Here is a 16,630-nt window from a genome sequence, read left to right as displayed (position 1 = left end):
TGGACATTCACAGGCAGCTTCGATATTACTTGGACAAAACTAAAGCTTTCAGAAAAACTGACCAGCTCTTTGTTTCCTATGCTACAGCTTCTCAAGGGAGGGCCATTTCCAAGCAAACCATTTCTAAATGGATAGGCCATTGCATACGATTCTGCTATCCCCATCATGGGAAACCAGTTCCTCCTACCATTAGATCCCACTCTACTAGGGCAACAGCTACCTCTACAGCCTTTCTCAGGGGGGTTCCTACCAAGGAAATTTTGGAAGCTGCAACTTGGAGTTCTGTACACACCTTCACCAAACACTATCACTTACCTCTTTATTCTAAGTCCAGGGCAGGCTTCGCCACTGCAGTTCTGCAGGGACTCTTTGCCTCCTCTAACCCTTTATAATTCCTCCACCCTACCTTAGCTTTGGGACTCAACCCAAGTGTGATGACTGCAGCAGGGTAACACGATGAACATAGTAAAGTTTTGTACCTACCATAAATGTAGATGTTCGAGTGTTCACCCTGCTGCAGTCCAGGTTACCCTCCCTCCATCCCCTCTGATCTACTGGCTAAACCTCTGCTACGCCTTACTGATGTATTTGCTTATAGCTGAAGGGTTTTTGTGTCTGTACAGTGTTCTCACTTTTTGGTACTGATTTGGATCACCCTTTAGGGGGCACCTGACATCTGGGGCAAGAAAAACTGAAGAAAATGGCGTCGGTTGCAATATATTAGGTTCATAGGTTCATACTAGGCTATCTGCCCTGGGGCAATTATAAGCCTAGCCCGATTCTGTATGGCTTGCCACCCCTTGATTTGAGTATACTGTGCCCTTTTTAAGGGTTAGTTTACTGTGCCTCTGTCTAATAGTGACACGGGAGTAATCCCTGGGACAAACCTACGATCCCCCATCCACCTATCGAGATTCTTCTTGAAGAGATTCAGTGAGGTGCTCTGCCTCACATGAACTGGAATTCTATTCCAGAGCAAAGGGAGCCTCTGGGTTATGAACCTGTCCCTCCAGCAAGTTCTATTTATTTCTGTGCTGAGGTTCAAGTCCCTCGAGCGTGTGGCTCTAAGGGATTTAGATTTACTGAGGTGGAGCATGTCCATTAATTCTGGATTTGACTTAGCTTTGTATGTCAGGCATAGATCGCCTCGAAGTAGGCGGTATGCAACTGAGTAGAGCTGGAGTTTTTTTTAACCGAGCAGCATATGGCATCTGTTTGAGACCCTTGATCCTCTTGGTGAGATGCTTTTGGGGTCTTTCTAATTGCTGCAGGTGTCGGGTAAGGTACATCCCAAAAGGGGCATTGTATTCTATGATGGGTCTGATGGATGAATAAAGGGGCATGATTACCTCTCTTGATCTAGATGTGAAACCCTTCGTGATGAGGTGGGCTATGTAGAAGGTCTTTCTAACCACTTTGGCAATGTGGTTTTCAAAGGAGAGATTGCTATCAACTTGGGTCCCCAGGTCCCTAGTAACTTTCTCTGTACTTAATGGGTTTCCGCCTATGTGGTAATTTGTGGGCACATTGTTTTTGCCAAAGGGTATGACTATACATTTTTTGGCATTTAGCTTTAAACCATGGCGCTGGCACCAGTTATCTGTCTCTGTGAGACCTTTTTGAAGGCTGTTTGTGTCAGCTGGAGAGTCGATTATGGCGCCCAGTTTGCAGTCATCTGCGAACTTGGTGAGCCATAGTCCTCCCACGTTTGCCGGTACCTCGGAAAAGTATATACCGAACAAGAGTGGTCCCAGGACAGAACCCTGTGGGACGGCACTTGTGACCGGTTTCAAGTCTGACATGGCTCCAGCAACTCTCACTCTGTGGGTTCTGTCTTTGAGCCAGTTTGCGACCCATCTTGTGACATAGGGGTTTATATTTAAGCTGGATAGCTTATCTATGATGCCCGAGTGGGGTATTGTGTCAAATGCCTTTGCAAGGTCCAGATAGGCTGTGTGGACTACCTTCCCTTCATCTATGGCTTTGGTGACTGTTTCGAAGAAGTCAACCAGGTTCAAAAGGCAGGATCTGCCCTTGACAAAGCTGAACTGGGTAGGATCTAGTGTCTGTATTTCCCCAATGTCTTTGTTTATGAGCTCCATGATGATCCTCTTTATAGCCTTGCAGACTAAGCTAGTCAGGCTTATGGGGCGATAGTTTCCAGGGTCCGTAGAGGCTACACCTTTGTGGAGTGGGACCACTGTTGCTGTACGCCATTCTGTGGGCACATATCCTGTAGTGAGACTGAGATTGTATACCTGTTTTATTTGAGGGATTAGTTCCTCTTTGAGTTCATGTAGGACGCAACCTGGGACGCCATCTGGTCCCATGGAAGCAGTGTTTTTTGCTTTGGAGAGGGCAGCCTTCACCTGAGCATCAGAGATGTTTGGGAGGCAGCCCTCTGCCGGGATAGATACTTGCTCTTTTGGGGGGGGAGGGGGTGGAGAAGTTTGCACTGAACCTGTCTGCCAGGATAGTGGCAATGTCTGTGGGTTCAGTGTATTTTTTGTCGTTTAGAATCAACTCAGAACAAGTCTGGGAGTTGCATCCCAGGTTCCTAACATAACTGAAAAAAGCCTTATGATTGTCTTTGGTGTCCTGTGCAATTTTTCTCTCGAAGCTGGCCTTGGAGGATTTTATGAGGGATCGTAATTTTTTGCTAGTACTGATCAGAGATGCCTTCCCTATTAGGGATTTTGCTCTATCATGTAGTAGCTTCCTCCTTCTGTTGTACAGTTTATTTATGGCAGGGGTCCACCAGACTGGATGCCTGCCTTTGGATGATTGGGTCTTCTTGGTTTTGTTTGGGATAGCATGATCCATGCATTCCTGGAGATGTCCGTAGAATGCGTTTATATAATATTCTGCAGTTTGGGCCGTAGGTTCCACTGGCCCTGGGGCCTTGAAGGATTCCACTTCGGTTTTGAGAAGTTTTTCACTGTGGTTTTCTGGGCTGGGGGTGGGGTCGGGATGTGGACATGCAGTGAAATTAATTTATGGTCTGATCTTACCAATGAGGGATATACTTCTGGTGTGGAGCATAAAGTCCCCATGTTGGTAATGATCAGGTCTAGTATGTTGTCCCCTCTTGTGGGAGTGGTGACTAGTTGTTCCATAGCATTTGAGTTTATAATTTCCAGGAACCTTTGGGCTAAGGTGCTGGGGCTTGAGTAGTGCTCCCAGTCAATGTTTGGGTAGTTGAAGTCGCCCAATATAATGGTGTTCGGAGAGATCTTCATGTTCTCCAATGTTTTCAGGAAAGCCGAGTGGGATTCCTGACTTTGAGAGGGGGTCTGTAGGATGCTATAAACTGAAAAGCAGTCTTGCCCACTGTTAGTTGCACATGGATGGTCTCCGATACTTCGTGCAATGCCACTGACCTGGAAGTGTGGACATCCTTGATAAATATGGAAACTCCCCCTCCTTTTGTGGTGCGGTCCGGGTTTTGGGGCCGAAAAGCATGATATAAGGTATAGCCTGGTAGTGCTGGGGTTCTCTCTGGAGCCTTGAACCAGGTTTGTGTCACTGCACAGATATCGATGTTCTCCATACTGAGGAGAGCTTCGAGTGCGTGCATCTTGAGATTAAGACTTCTGGCGTTAAGCAGCATTACCCTTAGTTTCTTGTTCCTTGTGCTGTCTATGGGGGTGGGTTTGACTTTTGAGCCTTGCCTAAAAAAGGCACTATAGGGGTGGCAAGAGCCTTTGCCAATATCCGAAAGCCCAGTGGTGACAGGTGCAAGCCGTCCCTAGCGAAGCAACGTGGCTTGTCGAGCATGTCATCCCAGGCTGACAGACACTGGATCCCCTTTGAATGACACCAAAATTTTAGCCAATTGTTAAAATCGATCATTTTGTCTTTGTACTGTGTGGCATCATTCTAGGTGAGGGTAAGATGCTGCTCAAGGTCAGGGTCATACCAGCCTGGGCTACATGATCAGAGAGCTCCTCTATGTCTCTTTTCATGTAGTCCAGGGAGGTACGTCTCAGGCCATTCACACCAGCATGTACAATGACTGAGTCATATTTGTATTTGCTTTGGAGTGACCTGAGTGCTTGCGTTATGTGGCAGATCCTAGCACCCGACAGGCAGATCACCGTCGCCTTCTCTTTATTCAGCCTGGTGAGCGGGACGTCAGTGTGTCTGACAATAGAGTCACCTATTACAAGAGTATCAGGTGTGTTATTCAGCCTTAAGGGCTGTGGCTGCTTGGCCCACCGACTTTGTGGGCTATGTGTTGTGCGTGTTTTGTTTTGAGGTAGCGTTTGCTTGGATGTCTGCTTTGGAGGTCTCTGTTGCTTAGGTAGATTTTTGTTTAGAGCCTCCGAGTATGTTTTTGTGTATTTATGAGTTTGGTTCGCTGATGTGGTGGGACTATGTGATACTGGAATTGTGTTGTGTGAGGTTACCTTCTCCTCCTGACTGGTTACACCAGTTTTGAGATGAGAGAGCTCAGCCTCTAGTTTGGCTAAATAGTTGCATCTCTCACATATATTTGAACCTGTTTGGAGGAGGAGAGGGTTGTCCGTGTACATGAGACAGTTGTAACATTGCCTCAAAATTCCCAGATTCACCAGCTGGACTGGAGAGGAAACCATTGACTGACCTTTGGACATGCTAGAGTAATATAGGGAAACTGAATTTAAGACAGACCAATAGAGGACAGGGTAATCGTAGAGAGTATAAGAGTAAGTAGTGCTTATGGTTTAATAGTGCTAACTTGTAGGATTACTTAATTGGACCAGTGAAGGGCCTTAGAATGAGAATATGGTGTTTAAATTGAGAGATAGAGCAGTTCTAAGGGAAAAAGTGAAGAGCAGACTTTGTGGAGCCAGGAATAGTTTAAACTCAGTTAGGCGGCGCTGCCCGCTGTTACGCTATGCACAAAACCGCGCAAAAGAGGGTTTTAAGAGAGGAAGATGGAGTTTGGAATTGACCCAAAATGGCCAATAAAACTACAGTTTCAAGTTAGTGCTCAATGTTTTTCGCTGCCACTGATCAACAGAGAGACTTCCCTTTAGCCCAAGCAAAAAATGGCCTCCAAGAAACTTACAAACAGTTCAAGAACAGCAAGCCTGTAATTGAACTTTTTTAAATCTCAGAAAAGTGGGGAAAAAAGCAAGATTTTTTTTGTTTTTTTGTTTTTTTCAGAGATAGCAGAGGTTCACAAGTATCAACAAGTTATAACAGTGCAGTAAATGACCCCACACAAGAGTGCTAGGCCAAAGACAGATAAAATGCAAGTTTTGAGAAAAAAACGATTTTAAAAATAAGTGCAAACTGGAAATTCAGTAAACATCTCTAGGTTGTGCTCTAAATACAGTTAGTAATGCAGAAATCAAGTTTAACAAGCCAGAAAATGCTCAAAATAGGCGGCTATGCAGAAAAACTTAGCAAATAAACAGAGGAAAATACATAAAATCTCAAAAGTGGCTCCTTTCTTCTCTCAGCGTTTTCTCCTCGTGGTGGGTGCTTCAACAGCCAACAAGCCTGAAAAGACGCCAAAACCATGAGGCAACCAGGTTTTAAGAGAGGAAGATGAAGGAGTTTGGAATTGACGCAAAATGGCCAATAAAACTACAGTTTCAAGTCAGTAACCACTCCCACAGGGGCAGGCAGGCTAGGCTGCTCAATGTTTTTCACTGCCACTGATCAACAGAGAGACTTCCCTTTAGCCCAAGCAAAAAATGGCCTCCAAGAAACTTACAAACTGTTCAAGAACAGCAAGCCTGTAACTGAACTTTTTTAAATCTCAGAAAAGTGGGAAAAAAGCAAGATTTTTTTGTTTTTTTCAGAGATAGCAGAGGTTCACAAGTATCAACAAGTTATAACAGTGCAGTAAATGACCCCACACAAGAGTGCTAGGCCCAAGACAGATAAAATGCAAGTTTTGAGAAAAAAACGATTTTAAAAATAAGTGCAAACAGAAAATTCAGTAAACAGCTCTAGGTTGTGCTCTAAATACAGTTACTAATGCAGAAATCAAGTTTAACAAGCCAGAAAATGCTCAAAATAGGTGGCTATGCAGAAAAACTTGGCAAATAAACAGAGGAAAATACTTAAAATCTCAAAAGTGGCTCCTTTCTTCTCTCAGCGTTTTCTCCTCTTGGTGGGTGCTTCACCAACAGCCAACAAGCCTGAAAAGACACCAAAACCACGAGGCAACCAGGTTTTAAGAGAGGAAGATGGAGTTTGGTACCCCTGGCGCACTGACGTCAGGGATGAGGCGACAGCAACCGACGTCGGACCAAGACTTTGGAAATCCGGCCGACTGCGGGACCGCCTGATGACAGGATAACCCAAGTGTGATGACTGCAGCAGGGTGAACACTCGAACATCTACATTTATGGTAGGTACAAAACTGTACTTTTTTCTGCCTTTGCTGCTGTCTGTTGGGAATACACAAGGCTAAATATTTGTATAAAGATGTTTATACATTTAGCCAGAAGCTGGGTACTGCATCTGGGCCTGTGGGTTTCCAGTTAACTTTTCTTAAGTTTGTTAAGCACTTAAACCATTCATTTCTCAGCCCAGCACTTGCTCAAAACTCTTAGCAAGCACTTATAAACCCTAGCACTAGACCCCCCCCCTATACTGTGCAGAAGGAAAAGGCTGTCTTCTATTCGACCTTACCAGCCAGTCAGTGAAACAGTTATCCAGGCATGTCCAAAGGGCAGTTTCATGTGTACTCTCCAGTCCAACTGGTGAATCTGGGTATTTTGAGGCAATGTTACAACTGCCTCATGTACACAGACAACCCTCTCCTCCTACCACCAAACACTAATACATGCGAGAGATGCAGTTATACAGCCAATCTAGAGGCTAAGCTCTCTCAACCCAAGACTGGATCTGACAGTCAAGAGGAGAAGGGAAATACTTGCATCACACCACCAGTCTCACATAGACCCATTAAACCAGCACCGGCAAAAAACACACATAAATACACGAAAACATACTCTGAGGCTCTAAATAAAAATCTGCAAAAGCAACAGAGACCTCCAAAGCAGACATCCAAGCAACCTCCAACCCCCCTCCCAACACAAACCATGAAACACATACTTCAAAAAACCAGTGTGCCACCCAATCACAGCCCTTAAAGCAAAATAACATAACCAACACACTAGTAATAGGTGACTCTATAGTCAGGCGCACTGATGTCCCACTCACTAGGCTTAACAAGGAGAAGGTTACTGTTAACTGCCTGTCAGGTTCCAGGATCTGCCACATAACACAAACACTCAGGTCACTCCAGAACAAATACGACTCTGCATTGTCCATGTTGGTGTGAATGACCTTTGCCGTACCTCCCTGGACTACATGAAAAGAGACATGGAAGAGCTGTCTGATCACGTAGCCCAGGCAGGTGTGACCCTGACCCTGAGTAGCATCCTGCCCTCACCAAGAATGTTACCACAGTATAAAGAAAAAATTATCAATTTCAACAATTGGCTAAGTTTCTGGTGTCATTCAAAGGGGATCCAGTGTCTGTCCGCCTGGGATGACATGCTCTACAAGCCACGCTGCTTTGCTAGAGACTGCTTGCACCCGTCACCTTTAGGCTTTCGAATACTGGCCAAGGCTCTTGCCACCCCCATAGTGCCTTTAAGACAAACCCACCGCTGTAAATAGCACAAGTAACAAAAAACTGAGGGTAATGCTACTCATTGCCAGTAGTCTAAACCTCAAAATGCACGCACTCGAGGCACTCCTCGGAATGGAGAAAATCGTTATATGTGCAGTAACAGAAACCTGGTTTAAGGCTCCAGAGAGCACCCCAGCACTACCAGGCTACAACTCATACCATACATTTCGGCCACAGAACCCGGACAGAAATACAAAAGGCAGAGGCGTATCCATATTCATCAAGGATACCCCCACCTCCAGGTTAGTGGCACAGCACGATGCTTCAGAGATCATCCACGTGCAACTAACAACGGGCAAAACTGCAATTCAAATTGTATTACAGATCACCCACCATGTCCCAGGACCCTCATTCCGCGTTTCTGGAAACGCTGGGAAACACAAAGGTCCTACCAAACACCCTAATATTAGGTGATTTCAATTACCCAAACATTAACTGGGAGAACTACTCAAGTACTAACTCCTTTGCCCAATATTTCCTAGAATTTATAAACTCAAATGCCCTGGATCAACTGGTCATCACTCCCACCAGAGGTGACAACATATTGGACCTGGTCATCACCAACATGGGTGACCAGTGTTCCACACCGGAGGTCAACCCCTCTGTTAGATCTGATCATAAATCACTCTGGATATCCACATTCCGCCCCCACCCCTGGTCAAGGAAACCACAGTGGAAAAACTAAGACAGAGGTGAAAGGTTTCAAAGCCCCTATGCTAAAGGATAACGCTGTCCAAGCTGCAAAATCCTTTACTGATGCATTCTATGGGCACCTACAAGAATGCATGGATCGTGCTATCCCAAGCAAAACCAAGACTCGCTCCTCCAAGAAAAGGAACCCAGTCTGGTGGACCTCTGCCATAAACAAGCTGTACAATAGAAGGAGGAAACTAGTACAGAAAAGAGTAAAATCCCAAGAAGGGAAGACATCCCTGATCAGTATCAGCAAGAAACTACAATCCCTCATAAAATCATCCAAGGCTGGCTTCGAAAAAAAATTGCCAAAGACTCCAAAGATGACCACAAGGCATTCTTTAGCTATGTCAAGAATCTAAGTGGCAATGCTCAGATGGCACAAAATACACTGAACTGACCAATATCGCCAACATCCTGGCAGACAGGTTCAGTGCAAACTTCACCCCCAAAGGGGCCCATAACCATACCAGAAGAATGTAGAGCCCCTAAATCACAGACACTCAGATTAAAACAGCCCTCTCCAAAGCCAAAAACACAGCATCAATGGGACCATACGGTGTCCCAGGCTGCGTCCTACATGAGCTCAAAGACGAACTAACCCCTCACCTAAACACACTGTTCAAACTCAGCCTCTCCACAAGCTACGTACCCATAGAGTGGCGCACAGCAACGGTTATTCCGCTCCACAAAGGTGGAGCCACACCAGACCCAGGGAACTATCGCCCTATAAGCCTGACTAACTAGGTCTGCAAGGCTATGGAGTGCATTATCATAGAACCTCATTAACAGAGACATTGGGAACCTCCAAACACTGGACCCTACCCAGTTCGGCTTTAAGGGCAGATCATGCCTCCTAAACCTGGTGGACTTCTTTGAGACCGTTACCAAGGCTATCGATGAGGGAAAGGTGGTACACGCAGCCTACCTAGACCTCGCAAAGGCCTTCGACACCATTCTCCATTCAGGTATTATAGACAAGCTCACCAGCCTGAACATAAACCCCTACGTCACAAGATGGGTTGCCAACTGGCTCACGGACAGAACCCATATGGTGAGAGTTGTGGGAGCTAGGTCCGACTCTAAACCGGTTACAAGTGGCGTTCCCCAGAGCTCAGTCCTAGGACCCCTCCTGTTTGACATATACTTCTCAGTGGTACAGGCAAGCACAGGAGGACTATGGCTGACTAAGTTCACAGACTATTGCAAACTAGGGGCTGTAATTGACTCTTCAGCTGACACAGACATTCTCCAAAAGGGTCTCACTGAGACTGATACCTGGTGTCAAAATCATGGCCTCAAGTTAAATGCCATAAAGTGCATAGTCATCCCCTTTGGAAAAAACAAAGTACCCACAAACTACCACATAGGTGGTAGTCCCCTAAATACGGAAGATGTAATAAGGGATTTGGGGACCCAAGTATATAGCAATCTCCCCTTTATAGGTTCATAGGTTCATGGGTTCATACTAGGCTATCTGCCCTAGGGCATTTATAAGCCTAGCCAGAATGTGTTTGGCTTTCGCCACCCATTTTAAATTAATTTTGCTATGCCCTTTTTTGAGGTTAGTATACTGTGCCTCTGTCTAACAGTGACACAGAAGTCATACCCGGGGTAAACCTACGATCTCCCATCCACTCATCAAGATTCCTCTTGAAGAGAGTCAGTGAGAGACTCTGCCTAACCTGGACTGGGATTTTATTCCAGAGTGAAGGGAGCCTCTGGGTTATGAATCTGTCCCTCCAGCATGTCCTATTTATTTCAGTGCTGAGGTTCAAGTCTCTCGAGCGTGTAGCTCGATAGGATTTGGATTTTCTGAGGTGCAGCATGTCCATTAATTCCGGGTTGGACATGGCTTTATACGTCAGGCACAGATCGCCTCTGAACAGGCGGTATGCCACTGAGTAGAGCTGGAGTTTCTTTAACCGGGCAGCATATGGCATCTGTTTGAGCCCTTTGATCCTCTTGGTGAGGTACTTTTGGGGTCTTTCCAGTTGCTGCAGGTGTCTGGTAAGGTACATCCCAAAAGGGGCATTGTACTCAATTATGGGCCTGATGAGGGATGAGTAAAGAGGCACGATGACCTCCCTGATCTAGATGTGAATCCCTTCATGATTAGGTGGGCTATATAAAATGTTTTTCTAACCACTTTGGCCACGTGGTTGTCAAATGAGAGATTGCTATCAACTTGGGTCCCCAGGTCCCTAATTACTTCTTCTGTACTTAATGGATTACCACCTATGTGGTAATTTGTGGGCACTTTGTTTTGCCAAAGGGATGACTATACACTTTTGGCGTTTAGCTTGAGGCCATGGCTCTGGCACCAGTTGTCTGTTTCTATGAGGCCCTTTGGAGGATGCTTGTGTCGGCTGGAGAGTAGATTATGGCCCAGTTTGCAGTCATCTGCGAACTTGGTCAGCCACAGTCCTTCCGTGTTGGCCTGTACCTCCGAGAAATATATACTGAACAAGAGAGGTCCCAGGACTGAGCCTTGTGGGACACCACTTGTAACTGGTTTGGAGTCTGACATGGCTCCAGCAATTCTAACCATGTGGGTTCTGTCCTTGAGCCAGTTTGCAACCCATCTAGTGACATAGGGGTTTATATTTAAGCTGGTGAGCTTATCTATAATGCCCGAGTGGGGTATTTTATCGAAGGCTTTTGCGAGGTCCAGGTAGGCTGTGTGGACCACCTTCCCTCGTCAATGGCCTTGGTGACTGTTTCAAAGAAATCAACCAGGTTTAAGAGGCAGGATCTGCCCTTAACAAAGCCGAACTGGGTAGGATCCAGTGTCTGTAGGTCCCCAATATCTTTATTTATGAGGTCCATGATGATCCTTTCCATAGCTTTGCAGACCAAGCTAGTCAGGCTTATGGGGCGATAGTTTCCAGGATCCGTTGAGGCACCACCTTTGTGGAGAGGGACCACAGTTGCTGCACGCCACTCTTTGGGTACATATCCTGTAGTAAGGCTGAGATTGAACAGTAGTTTTATGTTTGGGTTTAGCTCTTCTTCGAGTTCATGTAGGACGCAGCCCGGGACACCGTCTGGTCCCATTGATGCTGTGTTTTTTGCTTTGGAGAGGGCGGCTCTTACCTGAGCATCCGAGATGTCAGGGGGGCAGCACTCTGCTGGAATAGATATTTGCCCTTTTGGTGGGGAGGGTGAGGGGAGAAGTTTGCGCTGAACCTGTCAGCTAGGATGTTGGCAATGTCTGTGGGTTCGGTGTATTTTTTGTCATTTTGGACTAATTCTGAGCATATCTGGGAATTACCACCCAGATTCCTAACATAACTAAAGAAAGCCTTGTGATTATCCTTAGTGTCCTGTGCAATTTTTCTCTCGAAGCTGGCCTTAGACGATTTTATGAGTACCCGTAGTTTTTTGCTAATACTGATCAGAGATGCCTTCCCTTTTTGGAATTTTGCTCTCTCATTTAGTAGCTTCCTCCTTCTGTTGTATAGCTTGTTTATGGCTGGGGTCCACCAGACAGGATGTCTGCCTTTGGAGGATTGGGTCTTGGTTTTATTTGGGATCGCATGATCCATGCATTCCTGAAGGTGTTCATAGAATGTGTTTATAAAGGATTCTGCGGTCTGGGCCGTATTTTCCACAGGCCCGGGGGCTTTGAAGGATTCCACCTCAGTTTTGAGGAGTGTGAAATTTGCTTTAGAGAAGTTTTTCACTGTGGTTTTCTGGGAAGGGGTGGTGTCGGGATGTGAATATCCAGTGAGATTAGTTTATGGTCTGATCTTACCAGTGAGGGATACACTTCTGGTCTGGAGCATAGAGTCCCCATGTTGGTGATGATCAGGTCCAGTATGTTTTCCCCTCTTGTGGGAGTGGTAACAAGTTGTTCCATAGCATTTGAGTTTATAAATTCTAGGAACCTTTGTGCTAGGGTGTTGGAGCTAGAGTAATGCTCCCAGTCTATGTTTGGGTAGTTGAAGTCGCCCAATATAATGGTGTTTGTAGAAGCCTTCATATTTTCCAGTGTTCTCATGAAGGCCGAGTGGGGTTCCTGGGTTAGGGAGGGTGGTCTGTAGCAGGCTATAAACTGGAAGGCAGTTTTACCCACTGTTAGTTGCACATGGATAGTCTCTGATGCTTCGTGCTGTGCCACCAACCTGGAGGTGTGGGTATCTTTGACTAATATTGATACTCCCCCTCCTTCTGTGGGTCGGTCCAAGTTTTGGGGCCGAAAAGCATGGTATGAGGTATAACCTGGTAGTGCTGGCGTGCTCTCGGGAGCCTTGAACCAGGTTTCTGTTACTGCACAGATATCGATTTTCTCCAAGCTAAGGAGAGTTTCGAGTGCATGCATCTTGAGGTTTAGACTTCTGGCGTTGAGTAGCATTACTCTTAGTTTCTTATCCCTTGTGATACCTATGGAGGTGGGTTTGTCTTTTGAGCCTTGCCTAAAAAAGGCACTATGGGGGTAGCAAGAGCCTTTGCCAATATCCGAAAGCCCAGGGGTGACAGGTGCAGGCCGCCCCTAGCGAAGCATCGTGGCTTGTCGAGCATGTCATCCGAGGCTGACAGGCATTGGATCCCCTTTGAATGACACCAATAATTAAGCCAATTGTTGAAATTGATCATCTTGTCTTCATATTGTGGCATCATTCTTGGTGAGGGTAAGATGCTACTCAAGGTCAGGGTCATACCGGCCTGGGCCACATGCTCAGAGAGCTCCTCTATGTCTCTTTTCATGTAGTCCAGGGAGGTACGTCTCAGGTCATTTCATTGCCAAAGTGGTTAGAAAATCCTATGTGGCCCACCTAATCACAAAAGGGTTCGCATCCAGATCAAAAGAGATCATTGTGCCCCTCTACTCATCACTCATCAGACCCGTCATAGAGTACAACACCCCATTTGGGATGTACCTTACAAGACATCTGCAGCAGCTGGAAAGACCACAGAAATACCTCACCGAGAGGATCACTGGCCTCAAACAGATGCCCTATGCAGCTCGACTGAAGAAACTCCAGCTGTACTCTGTTGCATACCGCCTACTCAGAGGTGATCTCTGCCTGACAAACAAGGCCATGTCCAACCCAGAATTGATGGACATGCTCCACCTAAAGAAAACCATATCCCCTTGAGCCACACGCTCTAGGGATCTAAACCTCACCACAACAATAAATAAGACGTGCTGGAGGGATAGATTCCTGTCCCAGACACTTCTCATGTTTTGGAACAAGATTCCAATCTACATTAGGCAGAGCTCCTCACTAACACTCTTCAAGAGAAACCTTGACGAGTGGATGGGAAGCAGAAAGTTTACCCCGGGGATCACTTCAGTGGCTCTGCTGGACAGAGGCACAGGGAACTAATTTAAAGGGGTGGCGAAAGCCAACACATTCTGGCTAGGCTTATAAATGCCTTTGGGCAGGTAGCGTAGTACCTACCTCTGAACCTAAACCTATGTATGATGGATCCCGATCTGTTCTGATATTGTGCATTGCTTTTACCACAGCTATCTTTGTAGGTAATTTTGTTTATCTGTTCTCTTTTCTGTATTCTTCTAACAGTGACACGTTTTGTCTTAATTGCTTTAAAGTTTTCTCTATTATGTTTGATTACTCTGTTCATTTATTTTTCAGACTTCTAACATTTTGGGTCTTATTTTCTTTCTGTAATCTATTTCTTTCATCGATGTCAGTGTCTGTCTATGTCTAATAAATCAAGCAACTCTTCCCGTAGATCATTTTCTTCTTAACACTGTTTTGCTTTCTGTTTCCTTTGGGCATTCTACAGAAAGTTCCACAACATCTTCCTGTGACATGTCTTCTTCAGCTGCATCCTACATCATCTGCTATTCGTTCATATGGGAACTCAGTGGCCCAACACTCCACAACATTGCCTGTGTCCAGAGTTCCACTGTTTCTTGCAACTATGCTGTGCAACTCCAGCTGAGCTTTTATAACTTTTTTTTTTTTTTTACTGAAGGCAACAGAGCATTACGTGTAGCAAGTCATCAGATGCCTCCTTGCTACACCTGCTTATCTTTACTTTGGGAACTTGTTGATGTTCTTCTTGATTCACTGTTGCAGTCATCACATTAAGGTTATCTGCTTGCAGTAGCCCTCAGTCGGCCTGATTATCAAAGTCTTGGGTCCTGCATCGATTGCTGTCTCATCTTCAATGATGACAGGTAGTCATGGGTATAAAGCATGCAGCCGATGCAATTGCATCGGTCTTTCTTGCCATGTGGTGCCCGAAGCAGAAGCAGTTCACAAGTGCCGGTCAGCAGACTACTGAAATTGTCGTTTTTGAGTTTCAGAACCGAAGTCTTCAACTAAAGCTAAGTACCCCGTTGGGGAACCTTTTTCTTGCTCTAAACCAATGTCAGTAATTGTATTTCTTGTGGAAAGCAAATACCTCATAAATATTTTAATTTGTACTGTATTCCTTGCCTAGGCCCTGACCACGACGTACCTCGCTGTCTGTTTTGTGCCTTATTTAAACAACAAACTATTAGTCGTCGGTATATTTACGCTTCTAAATATTTTGGTACTCTGTTCAGTTATCCAGATATGTCTTCGGTAAGCAACCCGTCTACCAACATTCCGAAAAAACGCAAAAATAAAGACTGAGACAGACTGCCTAGGTCCAAAGATGCTGACGATGCTTCTCCTAAGCCGGTACTCAGTGAGGCGCTTTCGCAGCCCCTGATACCAGCTACTTCAGATTCGCAGGCCTCTACTGAGTCATATTCTGAATCCGGGATGCCACGAGATGCTTCAACTGTGGAACCTGCGGATGTCTCTACCTTGTATGGGTCCGGAGCCGCTGTACAGGCACTGGCTTCTGAGGGTGTATTCAGGCCTTCTGACTTGCATATTAAACCAATGCCATCTTCTTTTTCAAGGCCTAAAACTCAAACCATGCCTAGAAAACTGCCGCCCAGACTGCATGGTCAGGCCTCTATGCCTAAAAAACAAATAAGAATGGCTGAAGACCTTATTACTTTAATCAGGGAAAGGCAACCTTCCCCCTCTAAAAGACCTAGGACTGAATTTGCTTATGATACTTCTGATCGAGATTCTGAAATTTCTGTTTCCTCTGAGGACCAGGATTTACCCTTATCTACCTATGAGAATTCTGATGCAGAGGACTCTATTCCCCCTGCTTCCCCTCCAGAGGATTTCACTTTTGGTGAAACTTTGCATACTCTTAGGGAGCATTTTCGTTGGGAAGGCCAGGATTACTCTTATTTTAAAAATAAGCTTAGGGATTTCTTACTCCTGCCCCAACACAGGCCTTTAGCTATCCCCTCTGTACTGGACATTGTTGATGATGCCTTTCTGGAATCTAGCTTGGCCCCTGACTCTTTACCTCCTGCTCCCAGTAAACCTGATAGATATTACAGGGTTCCTGACTCTCACAAGTTCCTTCTTAAAAATCTTACTGCGGATCCTGAGACCATTTCTCAGGGACCCAAGGGCATTAAGGCTACTACTGCCAAAATCCTACCCCCTCTGATAGAGATTCCAGGGCACTAGATAGATGGGGTATGAAGGTATACACTTCTGCAACCTTGGCCATTAGGGCCTTAAACTGACAGTTTCATATGTTAAAGCATCAGCAGCATATTATTGGATTGCTTAAACAGAAAATGATGTTGATTCCTGACTGTGCTGAAAATAAGGATTTACAGGATTTAATACATTTTGCTGAACAAGTTGGAAAACATATTTTGCAATGTGGTTTTGATTCACTAGAGGCATCTTGCAGGGCTGCTGTCACTGGGTCTGTACTTAGAAGGCATGCTTGGCTTAAGGAGCAAAATTTGCCAGATCATATTAAAGCTAAATTGCTGGATGCTTCCTTAAATCAGGACCGTCTGTTTGGCAACAAAGCAGAAGAAGTATTTTAAAAGATGGAGGAAAAAGCTAAATCTGTGCAAACTGTCAAAAGATTTCCTACAGGTACAGCCTCCAAGATTTAGTAGGCATTGGCCCTCTAAGAATTGGTCCTTCCCTGCCTCTTCCAGGCCTTCTCAGTCCAAACCCAGAACCAGCAGAGCACCCAGGATTCAGTCCCAAGGTACGCACTTCCCACTTCCAAATCAGGGAGTAGTAAGACCCCCCCATGGTAAACTGCCTCAATGACTTAACTTTAAAACTTCCAAGCTCTTCTCAACTGATTGCTCCTTTAGGGGGAAAGATTGCTCTGCAGTCAAAAAACTGGGAATTCATTACCCAGGACAAATGGGTTTTAAATGTTTCCCAAGGATACAGATTTCACTTCCACACATTACCAACCCCAAACAGTTGGACAGATCTATTGCCA

At 45.4% G+C, this 16,630-nt stretch overlaps 1 protein-coding gene across 7 annotated transcripts in view; it reads left to right on the top strand.

The window, feature by feature from the left end:
• The window catches only part of RALGAPA1 (Ral GTPase activating protein catalytic subunit alpha 1), a 5,382,632-nt gene that overhangs the window by 511,747 nt on the left and 4,854,255 nt on the right, over positions 1 to 16,630 (top strand). The window lies entirely within an intron of this gene.

The sequence above is a fragment of the Protopterus annectens genome, chromosome 6.part0 (assembly GCF_019279795.1).
Source record: "Protopterus annectens isolate FY-2018-M chromosome 6.part0, PAN1.0, whole genome shotgun sequence".
Lineage (NCBI taxonomy): Eukaryota > Metazoa > Chordata > Ceratodontiformes > Protopteridae > Protopterus > Protopterus annectens.
This window is presented reverse-complemented; position numbering and strand designations above follow the sequence as displayed.